This window comes from Camelus dromedarius, chromosome 1, assembly GCF_036321535.1.
Source record: "Camelus dromedarius isolate mCamDro1 chromosome 1, mCamDro1.pat, whole genome shotgun sequence".
In the NCBI taxonomy this organism is placed as follows: domain Eukaryota; kingdom Metazoa; phylum Chordata; class Mammalia; order Artiodactyla; family Camelidae; genus Camelus; species Camelus dromedarius.
This window is the reverse complement of record NC_087436.1, coordinates 47688285-47714541: the sequence shown is the minus strand read 5'-3', so window position 1 is coordinate 47714541 and position 26257 is coordinate 47688285.

The window sequence follows — 26257 nt, the reverse complement described above, 5'->3', positions numbered from 1 at the left end:
ATTGGACAACCTAGAAGAAATGGATAGATATCTAGAAATACAAGACTTCCAAGACTAAATCATGAAGAAACAGAAAATCTGAATAGACTGATCACTGATAAGGAAACTGAAACTGTCATCAAAAAGATGCTAACAAACAAAAGCTCAGAACCAGATTGCTTCACTGGCAAATTGTACAAAACAAAGATTTAATACTCATAGTCTCAAACTCTTCCAAAAATCTGAAGAAGCAAGAAACTTTCCAAACACATTTTATAAAGCCAGCATTACCCTGACACCAAAACCAGACAAGGATACCACACACAAAAAAAGAAAATTTCAGGCCAATATCCTTGATGAACATAGATGCAAATGTCTTTAATAAAACTCAGTTGACCTTTGAACAGTATAGGTTTGAACTGTTCAGGTCCATTTTACACAGATGTTTTTCAATAATATATACTACAGTACTACACAATCCACAGTTCATTGAGTCCACAGATACAGAACCATGAATACAGAGGAACCATACATACAGAGGGCCAACTATAAGTTACACACAAAAATTCAACAGTGCAAAGGGTGAGAGCCTCTAGCCCCTATATTGTTCAAGGGCCAACTGTATTAGCAAATCATATCCAGCAATACATTAGAAGGATCATACAAGTGAAATTTATACCAGGGATACAAGGATGGTTCAACATCTACAAGTCAATCAGCATGCTACTTCACATTAACACAGTGAAAGATAAAAATCTGATCGTCTCAACAGATGCAGAAAAAGCATATGAAAAATTCAATATCCACTTCTGATAAAAACTCTCAATGCAGTGGCTATAGAGGGAACCTACTCCAACATAATAAAAGCTATATATGACAAGCCCACAGCTAACATCATATTCAATGAAGAAAAAAAAAATGAAAGCTTTTCCTCAAAGATTGGGAATAAGACAAGGATGCCCACACTCACTGCTTTTATTCAACATAGTATTGAAAGTCCTAACCATAGCAATTAGGCAAGAAAAAGAAATAAAATGTATCCAAGTTGGAAAGGAATAGGTAAACTGTCACTATATGCAGATAATACTATATATAGGAAACCCCAAAGACTCCAGTTTAAAAAACCATTAGAACTAATAAATAAATTCAGTAAAGTTGCAAAATACAAAATCAACATAAAGAAATCTGTGGCATTTCTATACACTAACAACAATCAGAAAGAGAAATTGAGAAAATAATGCCATTTACAACTGCATCAAAAAGAATTAAAAAGCTAGGAATAAATTTAACCAAGGAGGTGAAAGATCTGTACACTGAAAACTATAAAACACTGGTCTGCACAGACCTGCACAGTGTAGAAAGCCATCATTGAAGTGAAAAGGCAACCTACTGAATGGGAGAAGATATTTTTGCAAGTCATGTATCCAACAAGAGGTTAATATCCAAAGTATATAAAGAACTCATACAACTCAACAACAACAAGAAAAACAAACAACTGGATTAAAAAATGGGCAGAAGACCTGAATAGAAGCTTTTCCAAAGAGGACATACAGATGACAACAGGCACATGAAAAGATATTAAACATCACTAATTATTAAGGAAATGCAACTCAAAACCACATGAGATCTCATTTCACACCTATTAAAATGGATATCATAAAAAAGACAAGAACTAACAAGTGTTGGAGAGAATATGGCTAAAAAGGAACTCTTATACTGTTGAAGGGAATGTAATTTGGTGCAGTTTGGCAGTTTCTCAAAAAAAAATTAAAAATAGAACTACCATATGACCAAATTATTTCAGTCTGGGTATTTACCCTAAGAATGCTCATCGCAGCTTTATTTACAATAGTCATAATATGGAAACAACCTAAGTGTCCATTGATGTGGTATGTATATGCATATATATACTGGGATACACACAATGGAATATTACTTGGCCATAAAAATGAATGAAATTCTGCCATCAGCAACAACATAGATGGACCTTGAAGGTAGTATGCTAAATGAAATAAGTTAGACAGAGAAAGACAAATACTATATGAGTTCACTCATATGTAAAATCTAAAAAACAACAACAAAACAAATAAAATAAAACAAAAACAAACAGATACAGAGAATGGATTAGTGGTTACCAGATGGGTGGGGGCTGGGAGGGTAAGTATAATTGAAGGGGGTCAACTGGATGATGGATGGTAACTAGATTTGTGGTGGTGACCACTTTGTAGTGTGTACAGATGTTAAATTATAATGCTATACACTTGAAATTTACATAATTTTAAAAACTCTTTAAAAATAAATACAAGAAATTATATGGGCTTTATGATACTACTGTATCTGAATACAGTTCATCAGTTTTTTTGAATGTATAGAGACAATGGAAGATTTCCAGAATTGCATCTTTAATCAGAGACCTACAAAAAACACCTCAACCTTGGCAATGTGTTAAATTTGCGTGTGTAAGTAATTAGAGTATATTTTAAAGCAGTGTTCCTTTCTGTAAATCTTTGTTCTCCACTTCCTGCAAACTAAATTAAAGAAGGATATTGGATTTGGAAGTCTTTTGTTTTCCTTTTAAAAGTTCTTTGTAGTAACTTATGCTTAATTAAAAGGGCAACCACAAAAGACAGGAGGAACTCTGATGATTCTGGAGGGTGACAGCCACACACCAATGTGATTAACACACAGCAGACAGATTACAACAAACATAATTTATCTTCATCAACAAGCACTTTCAGAATTTAGCACCAGAAATGCACTTCAAGTTCAAAATGTTCCCTCTAAAATAAAATAAATGTATTTCTTTTTATACCTCTTGGAATTCTTACTATATATGTATAGTAAGAACATATGTATTACTATATACTAGTAATAACATACATATACTAGATATACCATTATATTTAAAATAAATATTTTAAAGTCTATTTAAAATGCTCCTTTCATATGCCTTGAATTCTAATTGTGTATATATATGTTGTGAATATATAATTTATGTTCAAAATAAATATTTTAAAATCCATTTTACAATTTATACTGTAGATTCACCTTAGTGGCTAAAAATGATAAAATAAAATATCTGAGGAGATGGAGGGAGAGAGCTAGAAGTTACACTATTTCAGCCATGAGAGTCTAAAGAAAAATTCTCTGTACATGTTGTCTGAATGTGACTTGAAGCAGAGAACCCTGAGATTCTCTTCTAGCTTAGTCATTAAGTCAAGCAAATGATTTAACATCCATATCTAAAGTATCCCATCTATAAATGGAATTTTTAATTTTCATGTGTCAGTGATCATTATTACACTACTTAAAAAGTGTTTTTAAAGTGAAATGAATATGTGACACATGTGCCAAGTGCTATGCTTTCCATATGCCATTTAATAATCCTACAAAATATAAACTTCATAACCTCATGTATCAAGCAATCACTTATCAAAAACTATTTATCAAGATTACACTATATGCCAACAATGAACAAGATAGATACAGCCCTGTATTAGTGGGTCTTACATTCTAGAAGGAGACAAACAACAAAAAAGTAAATAAATAGGAAAAATAACACACTGTTAAAAGAATTTTACAGTACTCTCACACCTTACTATAATAGAGCACTTATCACAGAAGTATACGTGTGTGTATGTGTGTTTCTTCTATTAATTGAAGTGTCCTTAAGGAGATGTCTTATATCATCCAAAACTTAGCACAATAATTGAGACAGAATACATATCCAATACATATAGAATTGATGGATGATAGAAGGGAACAAAAGAAAGAAAGAAAAAAGAATGAGTCAATAAGCAGTTACTCAACAAGTTACCTTAAAAATAAAAGGATTTTGGCTATGACAGAGTAGCATTTTACAGACCAACCCTTCCACCAAAAGCAACTATAAAAGTTCACGATAACCCAGCTTTCTGAAGGCTTGGAAGGCAACAACAGTAATCAAGATTCAAAAGGACAAGTCCCTCCCAAAAGAGAAATGTATTGATGTGAACCCACAATTCTGATTCTGGTTCCCAAAAGACATTTTCAGGTTCCTAAGATAAAGACGGAAAGAGGCCAAAAAGACAAGAAGTCAGAATAAAGCAGCTAAAAGGTAATAAACAGAGGCAATAATTCCTCTCATGATAACATAGAGACAATAATTCCTACCAAAAAGGAGGAAGTCTGGCTAAAAAACCAAAAAACTAAAAACAGGCTTTCCACTGAGACTCTCTGAGAGCTACAGTATAGGAATAAAGGCAAACTAGAAATAGTCCAACCTTCAGAAATACTAAAATTCGGACTCAAAGTTCTCAATCCCTGAGTGGATCACAATGATGTTTCCACATTCTATGCCTGATAAACACTAGAAAAAGATAACATTCTCTAGAGTATGCCAAAAGATAGGACTAAATGACTGAAACCCAAAAGATAAAATAAAAAATAGAAATAGATTCATAGGTGACTCAAATAATGGTGTTATCAAGACAAACTTAAAAATAACTATATTTAATATGTTTATGAAATTAAATGATAATATGGAGAATTTCACCAGGGAAATGAAGTCTGTAAGAAAATTATCAAATTAACCTTTTGGAACTGATGTATATAATAAGCAAGATTAAGAAACTCAGTAAGTATATTAGACATCAAAGAAAGGAATATTTCACTAGAAATGGAATACAAGTCAAAAATACCTACATGAAAGCAGATAGATAGATAGATTTTAAAGCTACAAAAGACAGAATTTAAGAAACATATGGGACATGGTGAAAAGGACTATCATGTATATAACTGAAATCTCAAAGGAAAAAATAGAAAGAGGAAAAGGAAGAAGCCATATCTAAAGGTACTAGTCAAAAATTTCCAAAAAGATAAAAGACATTAAACAACAGAATTAAGAAGCTCTATAATAAAATAAAACAAATACAAAGATACATCTAGATATATTTATGAAAACCAAAGACAAAGTGTCTTTAAAGCAGCTAGAGACAAAAACAAAAATACTTTCAAATAAGCAACAATAAGTTTGACAGCTGATTTCATACCAGAAATGAAATCCAAGGACAATGAAATGATATCTTCCAAATCAAGAAAACTTCTAGCCCGAAGTCTTCACCTAGAAAGATACTGCTTAAAAATAAAGGGCAAATAAAGATTATGTCAGACAAACAAAAGTAGAGAAAATGTATTGGCAGCAGGCCTATGCCTCCCCCAAAATACTAGAGGTTCTTCCGGCAAAATAAAATGATTCCAAATATACAGAGGAATGAAGTGAAATAGAATGAGTAAATATGTGGGAAATATAAATGAACTTGAATCTGTAAAACAATATATATTGTGTCTTATGGAATTTAAAATATGCATGTAGAACTTAAATATGTGACTAGAATAGCAACAAGGCTAGAAGAAATAAGATGTCTTTAAAATTTCTCCGTGTCTGGGAGGTGATAAGTTAGTAACCTTTGTAAAAGGGCTAATTCCTAGTGAATTTTACTGAGTAAAAGATTGATGTTGTACTATCAAAAATAGGTCGTGGCAAACTATGGCTAAGGGCCAAATCCAACCCAAGACCTACAAGAATGGTTTTTATATTCTTAAATGGTAGGAAAAAAATTTTTTTACAGTATGTCATGCACTGCTCTAGACCTTTGCATTTATTAGTTCATTTAATCTTCACAACAACCTTGTGAAGTAAGTACTGTTACTCATTGCGCAGATGAGGAAATTGTGGCTTCTAGATAGGTTAAATAGTTAAGAACCACCCAGTTAATGGTCAGTTCCTCTGACATTCAAACCCAGGAAGTCTTGCCCCACAGGTTCTGCTCTTAATGTGCTTCCCCCATAAGCAAGCATATCTAAGCCTTCCATCAGGAGACTATCTCACCCGTGCAAACCCATGACTTCACCATGTGAACCGTAACACTGCACTTAGCGATCTCTGTTCTCTCCACACTCAGAATCTTTCTGCCCATAGCTTCTGCTTGCTTAGAATGTCTCTGACTATTTTTTTCTATCAAAGACCTTTATGAAGACTTAGAATGTCTTCTGTGAAAGCTGCTTTGACAATTCCAATCTACAAATGTTTTCCTTGCTCTGTTTCCATGGCACCTAAAAACACAATTTGTCCCCACATCATCACATTCTTTCCTATATATTACATTAGAAATTCTCTCCAATTCATTATTTGTATGCCTGTCTCCTCAATAAGAATGTAAGTTCATTCGGTTCCAAGAAGTTTCACATAAAGCCTGCACGTATCAGTGTCTCAATGCTTAGGTCAGTAAAAGAATGACTTATTGGTGGCCATTGGTATAGATGAAAGAAAAAAATACTCTAAAGGTAGCATCTTTCTATTAGTTATATAACTTCTTTCCTAATCTGTAAAATGAGGCAGATTTGAATTGATCAGAATTACAACCCATCTAATTGATGCTTTTTAGCTACATAATGTAGTATCTCTGTCTCCCTCAAGGTAAATGCTAAACAGTAGATAGGTATGTAGGTAGGTAGGCAGGTAGATAGATAGATGAAAAGAACAGAAAACTCTAAAATTGATTTAGCTTATTACAACTAAACTAATTACAGCTAAATCTAGTTTAACTTACTTGCCCCATCAACTGGTCACTCTTTAAATAAATCTATTACTGTTATAAAATGAAATACAACGCAACCTTTAAAAATAACAAAAAGCTCTACAGCTACTGATAAGAAGTGATCTCAAAATATGGTAAAGAAAGTGAGAGACATGAAGGGATGAAACAAAATGAGTTCTCTTTGTGTTTTTAAGAAATGAAATATGTGTACATATGTAGAGAAGATTTCAGATGCAAATAAAAAGAACTGGTTACAGTGGTTGCCTATGGAGAAAAAAACTGGCTTAACCAGCAGCATAGGAAGAAAAAGCATTTTTTACTGTATTGTCTCTCATACATTTAAAATTTAATACCAGCGCATGTATTACTACAGAAATACAAATTAATAAAATATTTTAAATAAAATTAAAAATTAAAAATAATTCCTATGCCTGCCCTTGGAGGGTAGGCAATCAAGAAATGTAGCTTCTAAATGAGAGTAACAATCATGAATTCTCAACCTTGAGAAATGAGAAAATCAAACACAGTAGTAAATGACAGAAAGCAAATATTTACTTGTACTAAATAGGATTGCCCTTAATTCAACAACATAAATAAATGTTGTCTGGTGCAAAACTAGCCTGGTAGGTTTCTTTCAAAACTTAATGCAATGGATTCTTTTCAACATTTTCTCAGTCTCCCTCTCCCCTTCTCCTCCCTCATTTATCATCTAACTTTCTTTGAGTAGTGTTGTACACACTCAATGGATTTAAAAAGTGACAATAAGGCAGCAAAATTAAGTGATGAAAACACCTTTGTTTTGTATTTTCCTTACTGCAGACACAAACATGTATCAATTTCTCCAAAACTAATTTTTTTCTAAGAAACAATCTACAAAGAACAAATGTTTGTTGATGGTGATGATTATAATAAGAAAAGTTTGTCACTGTTGCTTAACATCTGTAGCCAGGAAACCCATTTTGACTGTATGTCTTGAAACAGGCTTAATTATTTAGATACAGGAAGAAGAGGGAAGAACTCTTCTGTTTCTAATATTCTTTTTTTTAAAAAAAAAAAAAAAGTCTTAATTTCAGAGAAAAGATAAATTTGGATATACTGAAATGAGATCCTCTCCTTGCTGAAATGTTCTGGAGACACTCTGCAGACCAGGACTGCTTCTCTTCTGCTTCCTCCCCTAGCTCTCCCCTTGACACACGGCACTGCTTATTTAGAAGATAAATCTAAACCGCATAATTTGGAAGAAAATATACATAGAACTATTCCCTGCCCTGAGGACTTACAAAAGGAGAAACTTCTCTCCACTGGAGATCTGCTTATTTTTATAATTATTACACAGCATAGGAAAGCCTTTTTATATATTTTTGCTTGAGGGGCTCAGAATTTAATCAGATGCCTCTGGTAGAGAAATAAGTCAGTTTTTTGCAGTAAGAAAAGAAAGCTAAGAATTTATTAGCAGAATGGCTGCTTTAAAAAGTCTGACAGTAAGGATTTCTACAAAACTTGTTTTTTGCAGTGATTATACCATTAACAGACCCAAAGACGGAAGGAACTCCAACTTTCAGAACAGAACTCCACATCTATTACTTTTAATACAGGACAGCCACTTCGGTGGGTCAGCTGATGGTAGCAAAACCTTGTTGAAGCCAGAGTCGAGATCTGGAAGCAGTTTCCAATGATTCATTTTCCTCACTCCTATGTTCCTTCCCTGCATATGCAAATCCACATGCATCTCAGGCCCCTTTCTTCCTGTAACCCAGCAAGGGACTCCTGCTCTCATTGTAACCTCCACTTCCAATTTCCTCTGGTTTACTTTTCTTAAGTCTACAAATACGCCCTTCTTCCTAAAGATCTGGATCTTCTCTAATCCTCTTACTAACCCTTGTGTCCATGGTTGAAATTTCCGTCTACTCATCCCAGATTTTTACCTCTTATTTAATTTGCTATTCATGAAAGTCATTCATCTGTTCATTCATTCAATAAGTATTCTTTGACCACGATGGGCCAAGCACTGTTTCAAATACTAAGACTACAACAGTAAACAAAGAGATCAAAAAATGAGCAATCAAAGTATAGATGGCAATAGCAATCTTAACAATAATTGTCCTCCATGTAGATCCAATGCTATGGGTAAAACAGTTGTTTTTCAAAGACATCTTAATAAATAAACTAACTAGATATTTCGAAATAAGTGAATTTAAGTACTGCTTGTGTATAGTTGCACATGTACATGGAGCTAATTAGTATAGGTAAATAAATGAATAGATTTTTTTCATTAGTGATAGAATTAATCCTAAAATGCTTTCGAAAAGGTCTTGCAGTTACTACCACCATTTTGCGCTTGAGGTTTGCTAGATGAATGTTATAAAATGCAACATCGCTCTCACCTTTCACTATATTGATTTATATTCATCTCCAGATGAAAATCGTACCTAAAAGGAATTTCTTATCAGTAGTGAAAGGCCAGGGATAATTTATAGCCATGATGAATCTCTGAATATAGCAGTTAAAATAACAAGGTGATACTTTTATTAGATGAATCATGACAGTCAAAATAGCCATCCTCTTCTATCATGTCCTTAATTCAAGATTTTAAACATAAGCTTTATTTAGAAAAATTGGCCAAAGACTGTATTTACCAAATGTTTATAGTCAGTCTTCTGGAATGATATTAAAGTGAAATGTCTTGGAAAATACTAGATAGCATGACTATTACTGCTCAACATTAAAGAAAGCAAACCAGGCACACTGGATTTATCTTGTCATTCACCCATTCACTGGAATCTGAAGGTGACAGGTTGCACTGGTGAAGAAGGGCCCTCTGTCCAGACCAAAGCTCATGCCCCTATCAGCTGGGACGCTGTAGGCTTTAGTGAAGAACACGTATGACAGACATTGCTGGTTTCTGTCTCAGTCCATTTGGGCTGCTATAACAAAATACTAGAGATTGGGTAGCTTGTAAACAGTTCTGGAGGCTGGAATTCTGAGATCATGGTGCCAACGTGGTCAGGCTAGTGTCCTCTTCCGGGCTGCAGACTTCTCACTGTATCCTTACATGGTGTAAGGGGTGATTTACCTCTGTGGGGTCTGTTTTATAGGAGCACTAATCCTATTCATGAGGACTCCACCCTTATGAACTTCTCAAAGATCTCACCTTCTACTGCTATCACACTGGGCATTAGGATTTCAAACATACGAATTTTGGGGGGACACAAAATTGAGACCATAGTGGTTGTCTCACTGAACATCCATTTCCAACTCCTTCTTCCTTGCCATCATCCCTGATAAAGGATTTGAAATCTAAATACTCATTTTTCCCTAATTCCCTTAGAATGACCATGTACAGTTTTAGCAGTATGCAAGAGAAAAATCTATTAAAGACAGAAAAGATAGGCTTCTGGGAAGGGCTTTGCTTTCAAGTGAAAGAGGTATTTGTGACTCTTCTCCCTCCTTCCTGCTTTTAAAGCAAAAATGAGTCCCTGAGCTGTGGAAGATACCAATGTTGTGGAGTTGAGAAGCTAAGGACAGATTTAAAGTGCCTGAGTCTTCATTGATGTCACCAAGCCACCACACCAAGCACAGGGTCCTTCTCTCCAGATTTCCTCCTATGTGAGAATAAAACCGTATTTTCTTCAGCTCTGGTTAGCTGCATTATATACTTGTAGATTAAAGCCACTGACACAGGGCATGAACTTACAAATAGGGTAAATCCAAGTTAAAATCCAAGCTCGAACATTTGATAGCTAAATGATCTTAAAGTTCATCCCCTTACTTGGTCTCATTGTCCCCATTAATAGCTTTCACATATCTATAGAGATTTAACAATCTCTCCTCTACCGTTATCATTAGGCTATGTAAGTATCTTTTTATGAGAAATCAATCTTGTCCCTCAAATCAAATAGAAAAAAATTTTAATAACAAAACTAGTTGAAGAGAAAACTCGTGACAAGGGATAACAACAGAAGGAAGAAAGATGCAAAGAATATTTTTTCTAGGCTTGAAATGGTGTAGATGAGACTGCATAGAGAAAATAAACGCTTTCAAAGGAGATAAAAATTAGCACTCTTTCACATGTCGATGTGGTGCCCAACTTGAGTCCCTTAACAATATTTTCCAAGTGGATAATTGTCAGGAGACTATTCAAATGCCATTCAAATGCCTGTACCCAGAGGAGTGGGGGAGTTTAGGCCAATAAGGGAGAAGCCAGGTGGAAACTAAACTCCAAACTCTAGCAGGAGAAAACAAAAAGCAACAACAAAAAGCCTAAAAATGTACTTCAGGATTAAGAGACTATGAAACCTGGAAAACAGATTATAATATTTGAGGAAGAAAAAGATTCCAAACTGTAAATAAATCTACTGTTTAAATCCTCATGATCTCTGCACAGATTTTGAAAATGTCCTAACTGCTTTATTCAAGACTCATATACATTAGCATTGTATAAGCAGGGAAAACAAAATGAAACAAAGCAAAGCAAAATGAAAGAGGGACTGAACCGTTCACCAAAGAATAAGATTTTACAAAATTAAAGCCAAGAGATTGAATACTTAAAGAGATTAAATATGCATGTTTCTGGTGCAAAAGGGCTAAAATAAACACAGAGGCCATTATCAGATTTCAAATGAGCAAAGATTATCTTCCAACTAAACTATAAAAGCAAAAGAGAAAATGTTGTCCTCTGGAAACTTCAATTCCATAAGTGAGAGAAGACCACCAGAAAAAATAGCTTTAAATCAACTGGCTTCCTGGTCTGGGAAGGGAATATTCCATCCAGCTCCCTCATTTTACTAATGGGAGCTCCTGGACCAGAGAGGTTATAGAACAAAATTGAGTAAAGCATAAATCATGCTTCGTCTCTGTAACCTGTCTCCTCTGACACTGACTTTATCTTCCCTTTCTGAGAGAAACTGGAAAACCCTCATCTGGAACATAAAGAGAATACAGAAAGGAACTTGTATCAAAGATAAAATTCTTACAGTGATCAGTTTCTTATCAACTTATATATCCTTAGCCTATCTCACTGAGATGTGGAAAACAAAGGAAGAATATTTGTGACATTATAAGGATCTTTGTTAAAAAGGATAATAACTCAAAGAAGGAAAAATAGGAAGGAGGCAGGGGCAAAATTTTTTTCACAGTTCATATCTGCATCCACCTTGACTAATTTCAGATATTCTCAACTTCTCGCACTGCTCACCGAACACATCAATGCTCAGCCCAAATAACTGATAAACGTGAAATAAGACCCTCTCTCTGGCCTTCTCCCATTGAGCAGGCGCACAGAAGGAACCAAGATGGCAGCACCCAGGGCTCTGCAGTGGAAGAGGTAGAAGAGGGTCTTGAGGAGGCAAAGGCTTCACTGGGAAACCTGAAGGGACTGTGGGCAAGAATTCTGAATGAGGCCTAAGTCCTGCAGAAGGAAAGAGGCTCCAGGGCCTGGGGAAGGGTTTCACACCTAAGGCGGGCGTGATCTCCTTAGGCTGGGGTGGGGAGTAAGTGGTTCTTGCAGGATAGGAGCTGGCTGGGCTGGGTTTATTTGTCTTGGTCTCTCTTTGGCCTGTTCCAAGTTCCAGAGCATTTTGCTGCACGTGGGGCCTGCATGGATTTAGTTCCACAGGTAAGACCTGAAGAGAGCATTTCAAACAGAAGCCCCTCTCGACAGCTTGCCTGAACATAAGTCTGCCTCCTCATTTGCTTTGAAAAACTACACATCCAACTTGTATTTTTAAAGAACATGGCAGAAAAAGAACTAAGTACAGTAAGGATGTTTTCAAGTCAAATTGGTATCAAAAGGAATTGAGTTTCTTCCTTTGTTTGAACAATTGCTTATAGATGTATTATTACCCAGAAACATTTTGCCACCTAAGGGTGGTCAGGATTCTCACACCACTACCAACCTAAAGTCATATGTTTTGGGGGGAATGGGAGAGAGAGGACAGGGATTGGAAAGGACCCTAGACTTCATCTAGTTTAAGTCTGTAATTTTATAAAAAAGGAAACTGATTTCCAGAAAAGACTCTGTCAAAAGTTGGGATCCATTATTTTCTGTCTTACCCACACTTTTTGACTATTAGTTTACATTCTTAAGAAGAGCAACATGCTACTTCTTAAAACTGCCTTCTGGCCAACCTTAGCATAAGAAACATGACAGCTAGAATTGCTGTTGTTCTTAATAAATGGAGCTGTTTGTTATTGCTCTAAGGGGACAAAAAAATGATAAATGATAGTAATGAGCTTAGATTCTGCTGTCAGAGCCACCTGAATCTTTGGGATAACAGACCATCTTCTCTGGCATTGGCCATTTCCCTACTGGCAAATTAAGGGAAATGACTGAGCCTTGCTTTAGACAGCAGAAGACTTTGAAGACAGGAATGCCATGATGGTGCCTGTTACAACTGGGAATGTAAAATGAAGGTGAGAATGAACAAGTAGTTAAAGGTATGGATGGAGACCTAGATGACAAGTGATTAGAAAGAGAGTGCTGGCATTAAGGCCAAATAAGGATGACCCCTGGGCTCTCCCCCTGCTCTAATCCACCAGTCCTCCATCCCTCCTGGGAGGTATTTCCTCACATCTAGGACAGAGTCATGGCCCTCAGAACTGGTGACTCTGGATAGATCAGCTTCCTGGTCATGTTGGACAACTGTATATCCATCTATCCATCCATTCATCTGTTTATGTATTTATTTTTATTCCTCCTTGTTCTGAAAGGATTTGAGGGATATCAAATAAAATGTAACAAAATAGCATAAATTAAAAGCAAGAAGGAAAAAAGGAGGAACACAAGTGAAGAACTAAAAGGGATCCAGGCACGAGACTGAAAGCAAACACTTCAAAATGCATTTTGTGATCATTCATCTAGCTGTACCCATATGACATATGTACTTCCTGTATGGATATATAGGTGGCAATTAAAAACTCATTTCTTTAAAAAATAATAATTACTGAGGGAAAGACAATACTGTATAATCTCACTTGTATGTAGAATCAAAAAAAAAAAAAAAAAAGAAGAAGAACTCATAGATGCAGAGAACAGACTGATAGTTGCCAGAGGCAGGGGATAGGGGGTAAGCAAAATGAATAAAGTTTATTTTATAAGCTTCCAGTTATAAAATAAATGAGTACTAGGGTTTCAATACACAGCATGGTAACTATAGTTAACAATACTGTATTGCAAATTTGAAAGTTGCCAAGAGAGTAGAACCTAACAGTTCTCATCACAAGGAAGAAAGTTGTTACCTATGTGTGGTGATAGAAGTTAACTAGACTTCTTGTAGTGATCACTGGCAATATACACAAATATCAAATCATTATGTTTTACACTTGAAACTACATTGTATATCAGTGAGAGCTCAAAAAATAATAATAACTAACATCTGCATGCCAGCCACTCTTCTAACCAGTTTTACCCACATCATCACACGGTTTAATACTAACAGCAACCCTATGAGGGTGATTACTGTTATTATCCCTGTTTTAGAATTGAGAATCAGAGGATTAGGAACTTAAAGAATTTGTCTAAGATAAAACTTGGAGTCAACTAAGGCATTCATTTAGCCAAGCTGTCAACCACAGGTTCTATACTCTTAAACTACTCTGCTAGTGAGAGGTCCAGCCTTACTAACATTTCAGGTATTTTTTTTTTCACTCTTCACTGAGGACAAAACAAATTACATATAACAATACGTCACAAATCGATAAATTTGTAATGAGTTAACTTTTTGAAAACATTATAATTTTAATAAAAAACAAATAGGAACTTTTGTATAAACTTGTGGAATATTATGCTGGTTTACTCTGAAATTGTCACATTTTATTAATGAGCTAGGGTCTTAGATGAGGCCCATGTTTGTGAAATTCACTATTAAGGTCAGCATTTGTACAATGGCCCTCTCCTGCCAACCTATCAAAAAAAAAAAAAAAAAGTTGAGCATTTGTAGTAATCAAATCCCCAACAAATGTGTAAGGATAAGTACTATATTTGAGGAGAAGATAAGGAAAATCAAGAACACTTTCTATGGAGTATAATTTTATTTTAATCCAAAAAAATACTAAAGCTGAAGGCCCAGCTGACAGAACTTTGCATTTCATTATGTATCATAATAGTCTCATTTGTTATCTGATTATCATAATGAAAATCTCACTCATTATCTCTCTCTTGAACTAGAAAATGAATTCCATTACCAAGAGTTCAAGTCTATGATGTAATTCTAAATATTTTGCAGGGCAGTCACTTGCTCTGGGGCCACATTTAACAAGAAAACCAAAGTTTATAATTTGCTAAAATAAAACTCTAATATGTGATCAAGGCAAATAATAAAACAAGATATCAGTACTTGGAGGAACCAGCCTCCTGAATGATAATGAAGTACATTTTATTTAGACTGTCTTTTAGAAAAACAATTAACATAACATGCAGCTATAATTTAAAGTAGGCAGGGAGTGAGGCGGGAATAAGGAAGAGAGAGGGGACACAGGGCACAAACAGAAGGGTAAGATGCAAGATATGCTATTTTTGTGTAAGGCATGTGTTGACTTGGAGAGAATTTGTAGTCAAAAGCCACTGCAGTTTACTTAAACATGTCTTTGAAAGGGATCTACCAGAGACAATACATAATTTATAATATGCCACAAAAAATACTTTTGAGGAGGGGCTTCAAGAGTTGCAACCCATCCTAAAAATTAAAAACTGTTAATAGCTACATAATTTGACAGCAAATATAAATATAAAACATGTCATCAAGCTAGCAAAAGAAGTAACAGATTTAAGTAGGGCATCCAACAAAGAATTTACCCTGTGGGTAACAAAAACAGGAAAATAGAAAAATTAGCACTATAATAATTTAAATATGTATGACTTGACTGCGTATCTTCTTTTCTTGGTAATTTTAGTTTACAAATGGTTTGACCAAAATATATTGTAGAGCTGCTTCACATAAAGATCAGGAATCCCTGCCATCTGATGTACAGAAATGAAAACCACAGTGATTATTGTCAAGCCAGAAATTTACCAACACTACCATGAAAAACTGCTGCTTGAAAACCCCAACAGTCCATAAAACATTAATGGTATTCTAAATTAGATGACTACTTAAAAATTCTTAAATATGGGGACCTCAAAATTAAAGTTTCCTATGAAATGTTGGCAGATTCTCACATGAAATGATTTTGCAGAGGTGCAGAGAAAGGAAGATCTGGTCCCAAGAAATGTGTTGTGTATGTATAGATTTCTATTTATCTCCTATTAGTCTCACAGTCCAATTAAATGAGGACTCATGTTGTGAAACCCAAAGACCAATCCAAATTTGACTTTTTTTCATACTCCAAATAGTCTTATCCTCTACCACAATATAAGGAGTAAAAGGGCAGTCTTTTTTTTTTTTTCCCACTACTGAGGTATAATTACATGCAATAAATTTAATGTAAGTTATAACATATGCATTTACCTGGGTAGCCATCACCACAAGCAATATAGTGAACGTATCCACCCACCCCTAAAAATTTATTCTTTTTTAAGATGTCTGTATTTTTTATGACTATTTTCCAGTGCATCATCAAAGGTCTTCTTCCGACATATTACAACAATAGCAAACAACTACCATAATTATGTAGCATTTTGACAGTCACCAAATGATGGAATTCAAATGTTTTAAGGTAGATGGGTCTTTGTCTTATCTGCACAGAGGAGCCATACAGAGCTACACAGGTTCAAGGTCTTCCTGCCACAACCCCCCTGTTCAGTGTACTCCAGTCCCACGAGCCCCTCTCACACATCATGCTCAAGTTCACTCCTAAAAGCTTATTCTCGCCCCTTGGAAATCCTTCCCTCCCCTCCTCCACTCTCTCCCCTTCTCCTCCTCCTCAATACCCAGACAACCACTGATCTGCTTTCTATCACTATAGATTAGTTTGCATTTTCTGAACTTTCCTGTAAATGGGATCATACAGTATGTACTCTTTTTTGTCTGCCTTGTTTCACTCAGCATAATTATTTGGAGATTCACTTACATTGCATGTGTACCAACAGTTCAGTCCTCTTTCTTGCTGGGCAGTATTCCACTGTATGGACATTACACAGTGTGCTCTTTCAGTCCCTTGTCACTGAATATTTGAATTTTTTTCCAGTTGTTGGTTATTACACATAAAGCTGCTATGAGTATTTATGTCCAAGCTTTTGTATTGACTTATACTTTCCATTGTCTTAAATAAATATCTAGGAATGTAGTAAATAGATCATATGGTAATTGTAGGCTTAACTTTTTAGGAAACTACCAAATCACTTTGAAAAGTGGCTTTACTATTTAAATTCCCACCAACAATGTATGGCAGTTCCAGTTCCTCCTCATTCTTGTCAACACTTGGTATGGTCATTATCTAATTAGAGCCATTCTAATAGGTGAGTAATAATATAACTCTGTGTTTTTACTTTGAATTTTTCTATTGAGCATTTTTTCATGTGCTTACTTATCATGAAATTATTTTCCTTGAAGACATGTCTGTTCAAAGATTTTACACAGATATTACCGGGTTATTTGTTCTGTAATTATTAAATTTTCAGAGTTCTTTATACATACTGGATAAAAGGCCTTCATCAGATACAAAGTTTACAAATATTTTCTCATAAAATATAAATTGTCTTTTCATTCTCTTAACAGATTCTTTTTAAAAGAGTATAAATTTTAAATTTTGATGAAGTCTAATTTATATTTTTTTTCCTTAAATAGATTGTACTTTTTGTGTTGTATCTAAGAAATCTTTGCCTAGCTCATGGTCGCAAACATTTTCTCCTATGCGTTCTGCTGTAAGATTTATAGTTTTAGGTTTTACATTTAGATCTATGATTCATTTTAAGCTAACTAAGGCCTGAAGTTGTTTTTGTTTTTTGCATATGGTTATCTACTTTTTTCAGCACCATTTGTTTGAAAGGTCTCAGTGGTCTACAATCAAGGTGTCAGCAGAGCTGTGTTCCCTCTGGAGGATCTAGGGGAGAATCCTTTTTTGTTGTTTTATCTAGTTTATCTAATTTGGATTGAGCCTACCTGGGTAATTCAGGCTCTCTTCATCTCAAAGTCAGTTGATTAGCAAACTTAATTCCATCTGCATGCTTAATTTCCTTTGCTATTGAAACAGCCATGCAACGACCATGTAAGTGCTTGAGTAAAAGCTGAACAAATATATGTTATAGTAATTCCATAAATGTATTTCTTCATTGAGTGGGATGTCATCTGCAATAACCTTTAATATAATTCTTAATTCTAAGCATATTTGACTGTATGAAACCAAAATAATAACTACAGTTACTATTTACTCAGTGCTTACTGTGTACCAGGTATCTCTGAAACACTCATTACCTTGCTCAATCCTTACAACAACAAAGCCTTACAACAAACTGTGAGATAGGTTTTGTTTTCCCCATTACAGAGGAAAATGAGGTACAGAGTTACAGAGACATTAAATACTCTATCAGAAGTCATGTCCTTAGTGTGTAGGGGAGCCACTGCTTGATGCCTGGTCAATGTTTTATAGCTATGACACCATGCTGCTGTGATACTTTGTTGTAGGGATCCATACACAGGCTGGCAAGGATAAATTAGGAAAAACCCAAAGACTAGAAGTTTTGTTCTTGGGTTTAATATCAAATCAGCCCTTAAACTGCCCATAATCTCGTATTTTGCTCACGTTTTATCTTGTATTAATGAGCTTTGGCTAGATTATTCTGCAGTAACAAATGACCCCCAAATCTCTGTGGCTTTCAACAACAATTAACTTCTCAAATCACATTGTACATGCATCACTGAGCTCCTGTCAGGAATAGGCAGATCACCTGGCAGAAAGACACCAAAGATGGAAACTGTGCAGTGGTACTTAATGCTTTGAAAGGGGCATACAGCAGTTCTCCTCACTTTCTTTTGGTCAAAGTAAGTCACAAGGCCAAGCTCAGTGTCTGTTAAGCAGAGAAATATAATCCCTAACACAGAAAGAGGCAGTAAATTTTGGGAACAATAACAAAATCTATCACAAACCTCTTGATTCATCATTCCATTTCTCTGGCTTCTCCAAGCCCTCCCATCCAACATTTTTACCCATTGGTTTCTTTAGCTCTCAGACTCACCCTACATCTGTCCTTTGTCGCAATGTACTACTTTTCTCTTCTTCCCTATCTTAGTACTTGCCAGGTGCACATCTGCTAAATGAACCCCATCGGTTAGGTCTGGAGATTTTCCCCTATAAATGGCTCTAACAGAGCCCCAGTGTCCAGGGATCCACTTCTCTGGCATTAGTTTACATAGATATTTCCTGAATTTACTGAATGACTTGAGTCTGAATCTTTAAAAAAAAAAAAAAATCACCTTCCATACTTAACAGACAGCCTGAAGGAGGGATGAGGGTTCTCTACCATATGACAAAAACGCTTTCTATTCACAGAAACAACTAACCAAGGGGAAAATATTTCTTGATCATAACGTCTACCTCTGTCTAATTTCTTACACCTGCACATGCTATGATCATTGTTACATGTGTGAGGAGTTATTAGATTATAATCTCTGCTTTTTACCTTCATGTAAAATAGAATAAATTTATTTTCTATTACACAAACTTCTGCTGTTTTAAAAATTAATTCTAAAATTAGTTGTGGCTTTGTGTGTGTCTGCATAATCTTTTGAGAATAGTTTGTAACAATCTGATTTGCTTGTGGTATACATATACAACTGCTTTAAATTATATATAACTTTGTCATCTATCAGGTCAAGAAAGAGCTTACCTGATTGTTCTGAAAGAGTCCACTGTGCCCTCAAAATTTATAACCGTTATCAACATCAACTAAATCCTTAAACACTTCCTTGGAAAATGAGAAGTCAGTGCCTAGAAATTTATCCTGAGCATTAGACCCATGTATCTCTCTCACAGTAAACATTCACTCTGGAATATCCCTCAATAACCTAAAACTCACATAGTTAACTATATAATTAAAGCCAAATTGATATATCTAATTATCTAATACCATTTTTAATCCATTTCCTCCTGTCTACCCTTTATCCTCTACCCCCACTCCCATGCCCACCACTAAGCCACTCTTTCTATTATCTCCCAGGTTGTTAAAATGTGCCATCACTCACTCAGGTGCCCAAGAAGAAACCTGGGGTCATAACAGACTCTCTTGTATCTCACCTCCCTCATCAACTCAGACATCAAGTCCTCTCACCTCCCGTACACTTTTCAGAGTTTTCAGTGTTCTCCTTTTCCACCACCTGTGCCCTGGTTTAGACCTTCGTTGCATCATACTGAAAACTTTGATTAATCTCCTTACTGGATTCACTCTTCACACTCAGCTAACACTGATATTCATACAATACAAATCTCATTGTGTTACTTTACCACTTAACATTTTTTAATTATAAGGTCTACCACTTATCAAGCCTACTGAGGGAATCACCTTAAAAATTTTCCATGCAACAATCCATGACACTCTCATGACAACCCTGTGATGGAGATACTAATGTTATCAGCAATGAATTTGAGAAAACTCATGCACAGAGAGGCAATATAATTTGCCCAAGGTTGCAGAATTAGTATAAAGCCTCAGATTCAAACATAGACAGTATGCCTCCAGAGTTCATCTTCTTAACAACCACATTTTATTTTATTTTTCTAGTTATATTTATTATCTATGCAAAAACGATGCCTCCCCTTCAGCTTCAGGATAAACAGCAAAGGCATATAAGGCCCTTTGTGATATGTCTCTTATCCATCTCACATGCCTCATTTCTCTCCTCTGTTGGCCCCAGTCCTGTCCAAACATTTGTATCTGTTACATGCATCATACTCTGTCAAGCTCCCTCATGTCCCAGTGCCTTTGTTATACTGTTCCCTTCCCTTAGCGTATTTTTCCTGTTCTTTTTCTCCGGCTCATTTCTTCAGATTACGTTCAAATATCACCTCCTCCAGCAACTAACAGCAACTATCTTTGTCTCAGATGTTTCTCTTCTATGTGCCCTTTGTACCTTGTGTATGCCACATCATTATCGTAAGTGTCACATTTATGAAATAGCCAAAGTGCTTGTCAGTTTTTTCATGTACTGGTAGAGGTACTTGAGAACAAGGACTATGTATTTCACTTGTATAATATGAGAATTTATGAGAGTGCTGGACACAAAGTATGTGTTTAAGAAGTGTTTTGATAAATAGATGGATGGATGAATGGAGAGATATCCCTCAGAGTTGCACTGTTCAATATGGTAGCCATTAGCCACATGGGACTATTGAGTACTTAATGTGATTAGTCCAAATCTAGATATACTGTAAATGTAAAATACACACTGGGTTTTTAAAAATATGACAAAATATACATAAAGTATTTCATGAATAGTTTTTATATTGGCCATATGTTGAAGAGATTAGGTTACATATTTGGTTATGTAAAATCTATCATTAAAATTAATATCATTTGTTTATTACTTTTACTTTTTGAATATGCTATTAGATGATTTAAAATTGTGTGGCTTGTATTATATTTCCGTTTTACAATGCTGCATTAGAGAAATGGATTTAAAAGATTAGCCAATGCTGGTTAGCAGTGCTGGTTTAGGTCACAGGACAGTGACTTGGGGACAACATTGGTTGATAAGCATGAGCAACAAGCTGGAAAGAAAATTCAAAGTTAAAACAGTAGAGAGCCATGCCTGTGGCATCAATCTAATTAATGCCTCTAGATTGTTCCATTACTGGAAGTTGGTATTTGACAGGAGACTACTCATTCAGGAGGTAGGGGAAGATACAGGTAAGTTTATTATAGATTGAAAGTCAGTAAAATAATTCACGAACATAAAGCAAAGCAGATACTCTAGAGCACAGAACTGAAGACCATCTAGGAGTTCCTTATTCCATGAATCATACCAGTGGGAATCTGAACCCTAGGAGAGACCTGGGAGCAAGAGGAGCCTAGTCACAGTGAAGTGTAAGTCAGAAGACAACCCAAACACACATTTGAGAGCTTGGCACGTGGTAGGTGTTCAGTTAATAGTTGCGGGATGAATAAATGAACGAATCAGCACCAAAGCAGTCAACAAGGAGCCAGAAGAATTGAGTTTTATGGTGAACTAGAAAGGTTAAATTTGAAGTAAGTTTAGCTTCCTGATTCCTTTATTTCTGAGTCTTAGAAAGGCTGCTGTGTTGTGAGCCCAAGGAGAAGACACTGGGTATATTTAGAAAAATGTGATCCAGGCTTTTGGATCTCTAAACTCCTGTTTTATTGTTTTAAAAAGTTTGGGTTTTGTTATTATTTTGTTTTTCTTTGTTTTGCTTAGTGTTGTTTTGTTTTGCTTTGGGATCCAAAACCTGAAACAAGATGTTTAATGGTCATGGGATCTGAACAGGAATTCTTTAATCTAATAAAACCTAATTTATTCACAGTACAATTTTTTATGGCAATCTTAAATATCCAGGAACCTGGAAGTAATCAATTAGTATGTTGAAGCATCAATATGGATGTCTCAAAATCCATGCCTTAAAGACCATGCACTTAATTCATAGAAGTAAGTTTAATATTCAGGTTTATCTGCTGATAAAAATTAAAATTGGAAATAACAATTGTTTTTGAGCACCTACTGGGCATAGCATTTTATCCTAGGAAAGAGGTATTATTTTCATTCCTGTTCATTTAACTCACAGTAGTTCCTTGAGGGAAGTAATATGTTATCATTTTCATATCATAGATTAAAAAACTGAGGTTCAATTTAAGTAAGAGACTTGCCAAAGATTGTCCAACAAATGGAATGTGAGCCAAGTCCAAATTATAATTTTCAGAGTCTAAATTAGGGTCTATTTTCACTAAGCTAAATTGCTATTGTTAATATTTGGTGCAAATTCCAAGACAGAGAGAGTATGAATTTTTGACTTAAGCTGGTGGGGCTGAAACATGCAAATGGATTAGACTCTGATTCCAAATCCAGTAATATTAGCTGTGATACTCTGCTACTTTTGTAGCTGATAGGCAGAACCACTGCTAAAGATGGACACACCAGCAGTTGATAGGAAGTGATAGCTGATGACCTGATGAGTAATATAAGGCCTTGACCTTTTAGTCTGGTCAAGTAAACTGATAATTGCAATACACTGTGATTTATTGCCATGAGTGACTTCTCAGAGAAGGTGGCACCTGGATCTGAGACTTGAGAGACTTCAGATAACAAGAGTAGATGATTATTCCAGGCGGAACAAAAACACTGGCAGAAAAGTTCATGACATGTTAAAGAATTACAAAGGAGTGGAAAACATTGCTCAGGGAAATAGAAAGTGAGAGATGGGCCAAGGGCAAGTCATGGTGACCCTCACATATTAAACTATCTGTGATAGACTAAAAGAGCCACAGAAGCATTAAAAGACAATTACATTAGTAGACTGAATTTTTAAAAGATGCCTGGCTATAGTGTAAGAAATAAGAGAAGGAAGCAAAGATAAGAGGCAAAGAGATAACAAAAGAAGCTGCAATGTTAATCCAGGTAAAAATTTAAAGGGCTAAACCAGGACCATGGCAAGAAGGATGGAGAGATGTGGATGGATCTGAATGCTATCTAGGAGGTAGAATTTAAGGCTAAGTGCCTATTTGGATACAGATGATGAGGGAAAAAAGGCTATCATGGATGATGCTAAGATTTCTATTTTGGGGAACTGGGTAAATGGCAACGTCTTTAACCAATATAAAGAACACAGGAGGAACAGTCTCAGAGAGAGTGGGTTGGGCTCCCTTTTTGACTTGCTGAGTTTGAGGTACCTCAGTGATATCCAAGAAAAGAGGACTTGTGATCAGTTAAATAAATAGTCCTGGAATATAGAAAATAGCTCTTGGCTAGAGATGCATAGATTTGGAGCTATCACAAAAGGAACAAATGCCTAAGGATTATCCAAAGAGGAAAATTAAGAGGCAGAGATGTCTTGTAAACCAAAGGATTCTTTTTCCAGTGATTCTGGATGCACAGTAGTGGTTTTAGTATACACTGCATTTTAATTTACAAAGTATTTAATAAATACTGATTCTTTTGACTCACAACAGTTCCTTGAGAGTAGTATTCCACCATTCTCATATTACAGATTTAAAAACTGATGTTCAATTTAATTCAGAGACTTGCCAAAGGTCACCCAACTAATGGGCCGTGGAGCCAGGTCCAAATTATAATTTTCAAAATTGGGGTCTCTTTTCAGAAAGAAACCAAATTTCTTTATTGTTAATATTTGGTGCAAATTCCAAGCCAGAGAGAGTATGAATTTTGACTTGAGTTGGTAGGGTTGAAAGATGGAAATGTGCTTGGAATGTATCCACATCTAGCAAAATTTCCAGGTTTGGAGCTATCTAGATCAGTGTTGCAGGCATCTGCCTAGACTTTTAACCTCTTCTGCCAGCACCAAAAACTTAAAGTATATCTGTAGTCAGGCTGTCTTTCAAATGAATAGGTCAGCCTGGAAAAAAAGCAAAAATTATCAACCTTCCAGGCTTTGTGACATGAAAGCCTTCAGATCTTTTCCAGCAAAGCCCATTAAAAGGATCTTAAGCCCTTGAGGCTGAAAACAAACATGACATTCTGCTGCATTCAGTAATTATTTGTTTCTGAGCATTTGTTTGCCATTATTTTCTGTGGCCCCTTTGTAGGATTTGTGTTGAGATCTCCCATACTGACAGTCCAAAATGAATTCATTGTAAATTCCTTTGGTGGATGATTAATACCTTTCTGAACAGAATTCAAAATACAAGGGTAAAGATAGGCATAGAAAAAAAAATAGAGAAGTTGCATTCAATTAATCATTTTTTTTTTTTCGTCCATATGAAATTGGAAGCACAAGATTACTAAAGCAAAGATGTCCCAGTTAGGAAAAAAATGAAGTATCCTTTTGATTGTCTGGATTTTCATTCAAAAGAATACAGATGTGTCTAGCCCAATGTTTTAAATGTATGAAGCCCCTGAATTTATCTTATGGGAAGGTGGTTTACAAAGTGTCACATAATTAATAGGTAATTTTGGCTGAGTTCATATTGCAATTAATATTCAGAAGTGTCCTAATTAACATTAATCAACTAAGTATTGCAAATTTGCCTGAGCAACTTATCTTCATTTTAGAATTTTCTTCTCCCTATAACTAGTAACAAAAAGGTACTGAGTCAGCTATTTTTGCTGCTTAACAAGTCACCTTCTAAAACTGAGTGTCTTAAAATCACAACTATTTAGCTCAAGATTCTGTGGGTCATTGGAGTCATTCTGATTTTAGTTTGGCTCATCTCTCTTGGGTTCTTTCATGAGTTTATGTGTAGCTGGCTGGTCTACTGATGGCTGTGTGTTCAAGGATCTTTCATTCACATGTCTAGCAACTGGCAGGCTGTCAACCAGGATACTGAGGTAACTGGGCCACATGTTCTTCACCCTCTGGCAGGCTAGCCTAGACTTCTACATATAGTTGCCACAGAGTTCCAAGAACAGTAAGAAATAACAGACCTCACTGATCAAGTGCTTTTCATGCTTCTGCTTGTACCATAATTACAAACATCCAGCTGACCAAAGCAAGTACATGGAAAAGCCTAGATTCAAAGGGTAGGGAAATAAATGCCACCTTCTTGACAGGAGGAACTGCGAAGCTACATTGGAAAGAGGAGTGCCTATAGAGAAGAAAAGAATCTGCAGCAATCTACCATAAAGACAAAGCCTAATACAGTATCATTAATACCCAGCCACCAAGAAAAGAAACAGAAAATGCTGCAGCAGTGCTCAGCAATTTAACCCAACCACACCCACAACAATTCACATTACTGAAAGATAAAACCATAAGAATTTTTATTAATGCCCCAAATCTAGAATGGAAGGACATTAAATGTGTGTCCTTCCCTTGTTCCTTTTCCCAAGATGTAGTAGACTATGCAGAAGGTTAAAAGATGGTTTTGACTTTCTCTCACAGAAGTGAGAGTCCTACTACTACTCCCAGGTAAGAAATAATCTGAAAGTTCAGAATATTTCAGCAGAGAACGGAGCCCAGGTGTTTTAACAAAGACTAAATGCTCCCTCTCCTCCTTTCTTCCTCTCCTCTTCTGCTTCCCTCTCTTCTCCCAATAGTTTGTAGTTTGGAAAACACAAATAATGTTGAGAGTCAAAAAGTTATCAGCTCTATATAACAGCAAATTGTATTTCTAGACAAAGCTGTTAGCAGATGGAGGGACCCCTAAGTTAGGTACCCACCAGAGTGGCTGTGAAAGAATTTGAGCAGCAAAGGCAGAGGGATGAGATGAACAGCCGCTTTATTGCTGAGAAGGGGAAATGGAAGGAAAGCGCTCCAGCAGGAAGAGGGGAAGAAAAGCGCTTAAGTGAGGATGAAGCGGCTTGAGAGGGGAGATATCAGCCAAGACAGTCCGTAGAGACAGCTCCAGCCCGAGTCAGGCCATGTGGACTTTCATGGGAGGCTTCTGTCATCATGTCCCCCTTCCAGGTGTGATGCCAATCAGTCCTTGTATGGACTTTTCCGGTTGTTGTCATGGCAATCGTCAACTGTCATGGCGCTGGTGGGTGTGTCATTTAGCATGCTAATAAATTACAATGAATGTATACAATGAACATATAATGAGGCTTAAGGTGTACTGGAGGTCAAATCCTCCACCATTTTTGACTCAGTCGGTTCTAATCAGTTTTTGTTTCTTCTCTGCAGCTGCCTCTTGAGACTTAGATAAG